Here is a 12,399-nt window from a genome sequence, read left to right on the forward strand (position 1 = left end):
GTTGGAACTTTTCTTAATTGAGACAAAATGCCATAAACAAAAACATTTTAGTCAGAACATCTAGAACAACAAAAATCACTACATTTAAGGTACCAGAATTACTACATGTTAAATAAAAATCGTTTCGTCATATTGCATGTAACCGATGTATATAAGTTTAGTTACACAAAATGTGAAAAATACATTATTTGCATACACAAATTGTGAAAAATACATTATTTGTTTAAAAACAGTCCTTAAACTCTTCTTAAATAATATGTAATACTTTTTTAAAAGTTGTTGTGGCTTGTTAATATAAGCTTAAAATGTCAATTAAAATAAGTTACAGTCACATTCTTAGCAAAGACCACTAAGATTAGCTTACATGTAAAAAGCAACATAAAACTGAAGCTAACATAAGGTAGCTACAGCAGCTAATAGCTGGTCACTTAAATATAAACTGGAGACTTAGCTAGGTATAAAGAACATGGCTACATATTTATAAATTCCTAGCTACCTAGCTAGTTGTTGTTGGTGTGGTTGATGCTAGCTAACAAACATGTCTCGCATCAATAATATCATCAAAACTTCAAAAAACATAAACAAACCTTTCTATACTTCATTTATATACCATGCCCCTTTTTAAATGCTTTTGTAAAGATTTATTTTGAAGGCAAGAGAAGACAAATGCTTAAAAAGGACAGCCATCTTTTTTGCAAACACAATTTCCGTTACTTTGTGCTAGAACTTCATTTAACAAACCACACAAAACTCGCGGCTTTTCACGACAAAGAAGACATTTTTTTTTTCGGCAACATCAAAGATTTTTTTCGGCAACATCAAAGGAAAATGACGATATCAACTTTGCCTGTCACAGACAGACGGACACACTCTCCGTATTATTATAAGAGACTAGTAGATTAGGCCTGTGGAAACATCCACTTAGGCAGAAAAACAATTGAAAAGTTCTGTCATTTGAATTTTGATGAAATCAGCAAATATTTCAGTATATTGAATACTGCCTTTTACTAAAAAAATAATCTGAAAATGCATAAAAAGAAAATATATAAGTCATAATTTAACAAAAAAAGTTCTTAAAATCTAACACAAAATATTAAATGTCAAATCGCATGAAATCCTCCCAACAAAACTTCAGACAAAACATGAAAAACAACGGCGTGCAAGGTGTAAAATCTAGTTAGTAGAAAGTTACAACATTGACAGTCACAACCTAGGCAGTTACGACAACAATAATAATAATGTCAGAAATAACACATCTTAAATATGTATACATCTTATATGTGATTATGTTGAAAACCTTCAATATTTTAATCTGAAATGTCGAAAAGAAAGGCTTGCAACAGTAAACACAGATCTATGAAGTAAGTTCTTTATGAATTTTAAACAATGTCTTTTCCCTAAATGCTTATACAACAATACAACCTGAACAATATCAAAAAGCCAAAGTTAAACAAACACAAAACAACAAAAAACAAAAAGTTAAACTTTGAAAAATCATTTATTCGGTTGCATACCATCCTCTCCCGCAAAAATATGCACAAAATTAACCGGTTAACAAAACAATTTTTTTGTCTCATGATCCGTACTGAATTTACCAAACATTTTAAACTGAAATGTCGAAAAAGCAATGAGCAAGGAGTAAATTTCGAATCAACAAAAATAATTATTTTGAAAACATTGTATATATATATGGTCCTTCCTCACAAAAGTTTACAATAAATGTAGAACACAAAGGTTTATGAGGAGCAAATCAAAATATGAGCAAAAATCAGTTTAATTGGCATGTTTTATATTGTTTTCACCCATAAAATCTTCCACAAAATTGATATGAAACCCATCAAATTCAACTCAGAAAAAGCAGTCATTTAAGTGCATACAAAAATACAACTTGGAAATTTATTTTTAGTATATATGCTTGCATATGGTCCTCCCTCACAACAGTTACACAGTTTCGGTCTGAACATTCAGTAATTTTTTATCATCACCAAATATTTATTCCCGTAATTACATTACTTACAGTTACTTTAAAGCTTAAAAAAAGTTTATGAAACAAAAAATAAAAAAAATCCAACTTACACAACAGCTCATAGTCTAATTGTACAAAAATTTGTACTTTCAGTATTTTGCATGTGGTCTTTTTCCACAAAAGTTTACACAGCATTTAAAAAACAACAGTTTGCAACACAAACAATATAATCGGCAACCATATTATTCTCTGCTGAGAAATTTTAACCACAAATGTCACAGAGCTCACAGAAGTTTAACAGGATGTCAACAACAAAACAATAAATTCTACTGCAACTTTAGCCAAAATAATAACACAATTTACAACCGTTTTTTACCCTGTCATAGGAAAAACAATTGGTCAATTTTATTTTATTTTGCAAAAAAAGTTTCAGTAAAGATTAACACATTAATTGTGACACTGGACTGATCGCTTAGTACGGGTAAACCGTGCGGCTCATGCGTTTAGGCTTAAGACCCTATTCAAAAAAACTACTGCGGGTTTACAAAACACAGGATACACTCTGTTGAAACACCGGGTTAAGCCACAAGTGGCTGTTACCCAGCATTAAGTGATTAATAAGAACCGTCAACTGTGCCACACATTCAGGAGGTAAAGCGCTTTAGTACAGCCATATAGTGTGTAGAAAATCAAGTGAAGTGCACACAACTTTATGGTGTTTCGGGTGTAATATACTATTCAAAAAATAACTCTCGACAACTTAGATTATAATTCATTGTTACCCCGTCATAGTGAAAGCAACTGGCCAGGAAAAGTTCAAAAAAATGTTAAGCTGAGCGCTTAGTATACCTAGCCCTTAGCTAGGTAAACAATGTGTACTTTTTTCTGTAAAAAACGTTATCACAACTTCAGTTACAGAAACACAGGAAACAGCCCGTAGTTAACACCGGACTAAGCGCTAAGTACAGGTAGACTGTGTCGCACATGAGTATAGGCGGAACACCATTTTTAAAAAAACTTTATCGCAACTTCAGTTTAAAAAAAATCAGGAAACCGCCTGTCGTTATCAAGTTCAGTTAAAAAAATATATACTCAGCAATTTTATTTTTCAGCATAAGCTTTCATAGCAGTACTAAAATTGGTAGCTGCCTAACTGCATTTAGCATAAGAATTAAGAATTGTGTTGCAGCCAAACTGCATTTAGCTAATTTCACTTTTTAGCCAGAGGTAGCTAAAAGGAGAACTAGGTAGATCCAACTTCAACTTAAAAATAAATAACAATATACCGAACTGAAAAAAACTTTAAAAGAATAGAAATAAAAATAAAGATAGCTATAGCTAGCTGCCTCAAAATCTACGTTTTTAGCTAGCTAAAAACTTAAAATTGTTTTGTTTAAGATTTATACATGGCTAGCTAGAAAACGTCATGTTATAGTCGACTTAACAAGTGAAAACACACAGAAACTAAATAATCCTATAGGATACAAAGGACTCAGAAGAAAACAGGATCAAAAGGAGACATACAAATTTCAAACCATCACTTCCAAACCAAAATGACCTTTGTAGGGGTAGCATGTTTCCTCCGTTGGCATGTTGAGGCCGCGAAGCACATGGATTGGTCATTAGTGAAAATTGAGCCTCGTGATAGGTCTTTTACGTGCAGGCGATCAAAACAAAGCCGATAAAAACGGGGTCTGCCGTGGATCCGAAATAAAGCTGCAGGGCCGCGGGTATGTCTCGCTACTTGCTCCGCCATGTTCCGCGCAGAGACAGACAGACGGAATACGGCTATTATTATAGAGATAAGGATGTAATTTAAAATGACATATGATTTTTGGAAATCTCATTAGTCACAACGATTGATTGTGTAACCCGAACATATTAATATGTTCGGGTTACATGATTAGCCAGCTTTTAACTTCAATTGTCTACTTCTTCGATTGCATTTCAATGTTTAATCATTTTCTTCAGTGTTATATAATTGAAACAGTACACTACGCGCTTTGCTAACATGTAAATCTGAAGCAGTGACCACTCCCATGGTAAACCTTCATCAACACCATTGTTTTAAACAATCACGTGATTGTTGGTTATTTATTATATTAACAGGAAAGCTGTGACGGCAAAAACGATTGTTTCTACAATTTTTTTCAAAAGCGCCTACAAAACATCTTCCATAAAAATGTTCTATATTTTACAAAAGATTTGTTTCCTTTTGTAATTTGTCAGAACAATTCCCGTGATAAAATGAAGTAAATTTATTAGCTATGAATTTTGCTATTTTATTTTAATTCGTGTCATAAAATAATAGTTTGAGTTATAAAACCACAGGTAATGTAGTTTATTTGTTATAAATTAATATACGCAACGTCACGGGCACTTAAACATTGTTATTGCTGTTGTTGAATTTCGTTTAATGGCTCTTCTACGCCTATAATATTCTGACACGACGATTGCGTAGTAGCCTTGGTCTAGGCTGGCAAAAATCATCTATTTATTTTAGATTCTCAATCGTTAAGGTGCCAGCAAAAAGTAAAAAAAGTTTCTTTCCGAGGCAGTTACAGAATTGAGTAAAAGGTGTTTAAGGATTTGTTTTGTTGTTCTTTCAGAAATTTTAATAATTTTCCTTAAAATAACGCATTATACAATTTTTTAATAACAAGTTTGTGCAAAGTTATGTCTAACGGCGATAGCATAGCTAGCCAGCACCAAGGCTTTGTCTTCTGACCAATTGCTAATCGTTTGCTAGTTGTATCTTTCAGCTAACTGCAAATTGCTATTATTTATGGCTATAATATTAGGTTTCTTAGCAACTGCTTCTTAGGAGTTATGTCTGCTAATTGGTTTTGAGTTGCTAGACGTTCAGCATTTAGCCAAAAAATCTGAAGTGTTTACAAAGGTTTTATGGACATGTTAAGGACACTTGCTATACCCCGTAAATAGCATGTTGGATAAAGATATTTTTTAAAAAAGTTGTGTAATTTATAAAGGTGACTAATTCATATTCATGTGATTATCCTCACTAATTTTGAGGGATATACCTCGTTGTTACTCAACTGTTTTAAGGAAAAAACACAAAGGTGCTCCAATCACTTATTTGAGCTTTAAAAACTTTAGCAATTTTTACTCAAATAGAAGATAGCTTAATGTCAGGATAAAAAACATAACCCACTGACCAAGTTATCGATCCCTAAACCGCACCATATATAAATGAATAATAAAACCCTTCTTTCAGATGAGCCCTAAATCAAAATATACAAAGTGACTTGAATAAATAAGAACCAACTCTGAAATAAGCCTGCAACTGTTCTGTCAAGGCGGAAAACTTTATAAATTTTTTAAAATAATTCTAAAACGTTTAGCCCTTGTGAAAATTTTAAGGTACTTAGCAACAAAACAAAGTTTTTGTTCAAGGTAAAAGTTTTACAAATCCGAGAATATTGAAATGATAACTTAATTCTGATTGATGAAGTTTAAACAAAAACGACTTGACCTGCAATCGTAGTTCCTGACTATTTAAATTTAAGCGTTTTTGGAGACACCAGTAGACCATTTTTGACAGCATTTCATTTTGACAAAGTTACATGTGCAGAAAATGTTAAAGCAATTCTCCTGCTTAAAGTAATTCATACAATCTAAATAAAACGTGTTTTATGTTTGGGGTGGAATACTTTATCCAGTTCAAAGAAAATGGACTTGAATATGGTTAAATATATGCCTAGGAGATTAATCAGTCATTTAGAGTAAACTAAAGATTTGATAGACTTTGCAGTCTAATTTCTTGAACAAAATTTCATGAATTAGCAAATAAACCTTGTCCTGAATAAATTTCCATGAATGATCGTTCTTAAAAGTTTTGCGAGACAAACTATTCCAAAAAACCCTAGGTTCAAGCTTATTAAGGGAAGACCATATGCGTTACCGAAAGAACCAATTTTAGCAGTATCAATTTTTAATCAATTTTGTTGTTTCGAATGTGAATTTATATGGAGAACACGTATGTGAGATACAAGAGCCTTGGGGACTAGGTTCTTTAGTTTAAACCATTATTATTTACTTGCATTTTTTTTATTGTGTTATGATAAGCACAATCAATTTTGAAAGGTTTTTTTAAGTAGATTAAAAACGTCAGAAAGATTTTTATGTTCTCATGCCGTTTGTTTTATCCGTTTAATGTGAAACTTGTGAAAAGATCGGTTGAAATGATTTTAAGTAAAGTCGATTAAAGGTTTTGTAAGTTGTTGCATTTGTAACTAATTTATTGTAGTAGCGGTTATCTTTTTTTTTTAATTTAACAATTTTGTAATCAATTAAGGATTCATTTTTTTTGCCCCATTTTGGATCTTTCGAATTTAAGTATGAATTATTAGAAAAAAAAAACAATCTACGGTGTTTCAGGAACTTATTTTTAAAATTTCTAAAGTTGAATACATATGTAAATATTTTCCATATTCAAAATTGTGTAAATTTATCTGTATAATAATACGCAGCTTCTGTGTCTGTGTGTGACTTCTACAAAGTCGATTATATTTCTTACAATTTTCTTTTACAACTTTTATTAAAAAAACATCGGCTATCAATATAGAAAATGTTGCGGAGCGTGGAACTGAGTTCCCTAGGTTCGGTTGAATCGTATAATAAATCGTATAAAAAACAAAGTTCCCACGTGCCTCATGGTAATCGATCAAACGGTTTCATCTTCGATTTGATAAAACATTTCCTGGCTATGCGTACAATATATAGCTACAATCGACCACAAAATATGACTCTCTATCCCTCCCTCATGTTAAACACTGACCTTTGTAGCTCAGCAAGGTAAACGATTACACGTGACATACCTTCATGAACATACTATCTGCAAAATATATAGCTAGCTATGTTCTTCTTCGCTGACTTTCTAAACTTTTTAGTTCTTGGTTTTTGGAATAAAATTGCCAGCAGAGACGAGAAATTTTGTGGATGATTGTAGCTAGAAAAAGCTATGTCATGGGACATTTCTAAGAAGTAGAATTATCTCACTCACTGGGTAGTATATATATAGCTAGCTAGCTAGCTAGTTATAAAATATGTTTAAAACAACTTTTCTATGGTGATATGTAGCTGATTTTATGCTGGCAAAAATAGCTAATTTTATGTTAGCTACATTGGTAGTTTTAACCCAGTTAAGTAGTTAATTTTATAGTAGCTGTATAGCTAGTGTATTATGCTAGCTATATGTTTGCTCTTTTTTATGCTAGCTAGTAAGCATAAAAAAGAGCAAACAAGAAGTAGCTATAGGTAGCTATATAGTTTGCTATCTAAGTTCTATTATTATTCCAGCTAAGTTTGCAGTTTTATGCTAGTTAGCTTTAGGTGTGAGAAAGGCTAAGAAGGGGATCATTACATGTAAAAAAACAGTGATATATTAGCTAGCTAAACATACCCTTTCTTCGTTTCTTGAAAATGACCTTCTGTCCATTGCGACCAACAAGCCAATAATTTCCGTTTGAAGCGCTAAGTATCTTAGAAAAGGTCACGTGATATTAGTAAAAGTGACCGTGGCAAAAGCTCTATGCCGACCTGATCTGAACTGGAAACAGCGTGGTCTCGACCAACCAGATTATAACGGAACATTTTGAAGAAATGACCATTTAGAGTTGGGCAAGTAGGTCAAAAAATCGGACGTTTTAAATTTTTGATTTACTGTGAGAAAATCACGGAAATACGTCACGATCTAATATATTTATGGGAACGAGAAAAATAGCTCCGCTACGCTCCGTTCGCTGGCGCTCACTACGCTTTGCTCCGCAATAAAATTGTTCTGTAATTTACTAAACTTTTACGGTAAAACAATATTGACGTCAAGGATATATTAAGATTTGTAAGGGCATTGCATTGCACTTTTAAATTTAAGGCTAAATAACTTGAAAACGGGTGGGTAACTAGGGACTACCTGGGACCAATTTAGGTAAGTTTCTAAAATCTACGTGCCTGAATCCGATTCGGAATAAACGGGTTGATGACGCCATGAAGAATCCCATAATATTTCCGTAACCGTTCCTCATAAGTACATGATCCTATACATTTTCTTATCAGTGTTTTAAGATCTATGCGATGAAGGCAACGGGCATACAATTACCTAAAGAAAATTCTTTGTGCCTTTGGTGGTAGGGACTTTGCTGACGTCAACAAAATGTTTAAACCTTTATATCTTCTTAACCCTTCGTCGAAAGCACATGATATTATACAATTTTTTCATTAGCGTTTCAGACTATGCACATTACAGGAAACGGATAAACAAAATTCACCATTGTTTTTTTAGTATATGCACCGCTGACATCAATAAAAGACCTAAAACAACCTATTTTTTCCATTATTCTTCAGCCTAATTGTATTTTTGCACGGGCCTTGTCGACCAGACTTCCATAATAATACGGAGAGGGTGACTGCCTGTAACAAGCAAAGTGGATGTGTTAAATCAAATGGTCATATACACTTTCTTGATCAGCAGTTTAAACTCCACACAATAGAGGCAACGTAAACACAAGGTTCTAATTTTTTTTGTGGGTGCGTTGCTAACATCATCAAAATTCAAATTATGCTTCGTTTTCATTTTTATCCTTACTCAGTGGATTTTTTCATGGGCTTTATCGACTAGTACCTCTATGATAATACACAGACTGTGTGTGTGTGTCGGTAACAGGCAAAGTGGAGGTGTTCATTTTCCTTTGATGTGCCGTAAAACTTATGTCTTAAATGTTAAATATTTTGACGTTATAGCGCAAACTGTATATCACTACTTTAACGTCAATATCTTAATTTAAAATAATGAAGCCGTCACAGTCCAATTAAAACTTTGAGGCCAAATAACTTGGAAACGAATCGAAGACGTCTGTCACTTTTCAACGCGTGGGTAACTACGCACCACCTAGAACCAATTTGCTTAGACAGGCCATTGCTGATATCAGCAAATTTTTTTAATCCTCATATCTCCTTAGGCTTTCATCAAAAGCGCATGATTATATGCACTTTCTTTATCAGAGCTTTAAGCTCTATACAATAGAGACAGCGTGACTTAATGAAAATTAAAATGACGTTTCTTTCTTATTTTTTTCCTACCTCATTGGATTCAGTGGCTTTATTTATATTATCATATGATTTTAATACTAGCATACAGCACAGAATCAGCTAAGAACAGACACATCGTTACAATATTTCATATTTTGCATGTAAAGGATGACTGTATAAATGCCAAGACGCAAAAATACACCTTCTTTATTTAAAAACCTTTATTTCTGGTGTTAAATTTACTTTTGCTTGAAGTTTTAAACGTTTTTCCTGTGTCGTTCTTGCAGTCATGAATTTCATAGATACAAACCTAAGTTTCAATTTTCTGAAATTTTTTCTTACTGAATTCTTACTGAATTCTTATTGAACATAAAAAACTTTAAATATGTTTCTTTATACGCTTGTGGTTGTTTGCCGATTTGATGTAATTTGATGTAATTTAAAATAAAAACAGGGCATAGAAAACACAAGTAAATAACTTAAAACACCTAAAACACATCTTACCGAAAAATATATTTCATATCATGGATATACAAGATTAACTGCTTTTCGCGTGGCTGGAACGTTTTTAAATACCTAAATGAAGTGTGTTTCTATAACCGTAATTTATTGCTTTTAATGAAAGAAAGGAACATGTTGGTAAAGCTAACGATCTCGAACCAAGGTCGATAGAATGACACAGTCGATTGTTGCCAACAGCAACGCGTTAACTAGCGCGAAACTGTTCCTAATATTGGCTATGAAAACACACTCGACAACAAGACCTGCAATGAACAGCGCGGCAAATTTTCAACGAGGTAGAGCTGTTTTTAATATTCCTGAAGTAAGCGGATATGGTTGTTCAAATGTTGCAAAATTCAATAAGCTTTATATTCAAGGAATATTCTTCATATGTAAGGAATTATGGTTCATATTCAAGGACTACCATGCATATTCAAGGAACGTTCGCTCATATGCAAAATTTAAATTTATTTATTTCTAAATCAAACATGGTATCTCAAATCTGGTTTGTCTTTTATTCATTGATCACTAAAATGTACCAACGAATTTCATTACAAGCAGAAAAAAATCGCAAATTTACGCATTATAACTTTTTTGTGTGCATATTTTCGCAACGCAAACTTTTGCGTCTACTTCTTCCCAGGACACAAAAAAATTAAATGTTTTTGAAAAAATTCTCGCCAGATCGAAATTGGATTATGTAAGATAAGCCTTGGAACAATAAGTGTGTTTGCATTTTGTAGGCTAATATTATTCTGAGTTATAAGGTATCCGCGGTAGAAAGTGTTCGTTTTACTAGTTGTGGTTATATAGAATCATTCAAGTGTAGTTTAAAATTTTATTCCTCACACATGACGTCGTTAACTGTATATGGATTACAACGGGGTAATCATATTCTGGAGTTTTTAACTTGAAGGTCATCTGAAACCAATTTACATCTAGTATAATCCATCAGTGCTAAACTACAGGTTCGTGAAAATTCCTTGTCTATTTCGATGGGAAGATAGAATAAAATTAACATCATATTTTGTAATCTATCTTACATTTTAACATACGTCCATGATGTCACATCAGCAACACTTTTTGTTAAGAAACTTCACGACATTAATTTTTGTGGGTAAGCAATGTAGTATGGGCAAATTAGGCTTAAAGACGGTGATACCCGGAATAAATTCCAGATTTAAAGCATATTTGGTAGCACTGGATATAGTTTTTTGAGAGCTTTCTAATGAACTAGAAGGTTTTCTCTGAAAATTAAGTAAATTTTCTCACTTTTTCGACCGATGGTCAAAGCTATATCTACCTTTAAGTCAACCAAGAATTAAAATTGTAGCAGCATTATAAACAGGGATCTTTCTATTTGCATTTCCCTCAAACAAAGGTGGTAGCTCTCCACCACCACTAACCATTTGAAAATAAACATCTGTATAAAATTGTCTAAGGACACCACCAGTGTCCAGACTGTCCCTTGTAGATGATTGATAATTTTAAAACAGGGTCAAACTCTGGGTCCTTAAAATAACTTAGAGCATCTTCCAGAGCATATGTAGGTTGGACTCGCAACTTTACCTTCTCTGCACGTAACTTTGATTGCAAAAATCTCAAAAGTGATGATAAATCTGAGAATTTTTTGTCATTATTCTTAGTTTTATCTTGGTTTTCAAGTAGATCATTGACTAACGATTGCAAGTGAATTGTTTCGTTAGACTGTTTTTTTTATTATTTTGAGGTACCTTCGGCTGATGCTGCTTTTTTTTCACTAGGTGGCATGCTTACGTAATTATGATCAAGCAAAGTTGTTTGAATTTTATTTATTTATTTTAAGGAGCTTTAAGAATTTAATTTAGATTTCTAATTCATCATCCTCTGAATTTAACAAAACATAGCCATTAATTAAAACCATTTCTCCCTCAAACTGGTAATCAGCATCGTTTTCCACATCATTTAGGGGCATGTCCAAGAGAAAAACATTGATGGTTTTTTCGATTGTTTGTTTAACTTTCTTTCTTTTACCAGTAGAAGGCTTTAGTCTCCAGAGACGTCCATTTTGGTGCGACCTCTTACTGGACCCCCCTGGTGTAAGGCATATTGTTGCAGTAGTGCAAGTAGGGGTGATGCAGCAGGTGATAAAAGGCATGGAGGAAGTTGAGGTGGCACTTCTTGTTGTTGTTGCTGTTGGAGTAAGATCAGAATAATTTCTAGCAGCAGAACGTATTAGATGTTGCGTTCTGCTGAAAATAGACTGACGAATGAATCCTTGACTTGTTCTTGCCGCTGCCTCCATCTCTTCCCTAACTATTCTTCGCACACGCGCTTCAGTATCTTCAGTATCCATCTTGTTGTATAGATTTCTTACTACATCAAATTTACTGACCATAATTACAAACGATTATGAAATTACATACCCAATTACAAGAACTTTCCCGTAATTACAGGACCAGGGCTGCAGGGAGCTGTTTCCTTTTACTATCATATTATTTGGACTATTTGCCCTTATTTTACCTCAAAATCAGTTGTTTTAAATTTAGAATAAGAACTAAACGCCTTGCATATGCATATCGAATGCTTGAATATGACTATCATTGGTATTGAATATAACTAAAAGTTTCTTCCATATGAATATGCTTGTCTTGAATATGAATACGGGTGTCTTGCATTTTAATATGCGTGTCTTATATATGAATGAATTTTCCTTGAATATGCATGGAAATCACTTCTTGAATTTTTCACCATTCAACAACCATAAACGGTCACTATGACAACAAACAGTACTTTTTTTATTTAACTTTATTCGTTGACTTTATTTATTTTAATTCTGTTTATTGAGAAATACATAAAACGGAATGTCTAAAAATAATAAAAACGTTGATTTTATTGGTTGTCTG

The sequence above is a fragment of the Hydractinia symbiolongicarpus genome, chromosome 1 (assembly GCF_029227915.1).
Source record: "Hydractinia symbiolongicarpus strain clone_291-10 chromosome 1, HSymV2.1, whole genome shotgun sequence".
Lineage (NCBI taxonomy): Eukaryota > Metazoa > Cnidaria > Hydrozoa > Anthoathecata > Hydractiniidae > Hydractinia > Hydractinia symbiolongicarpus.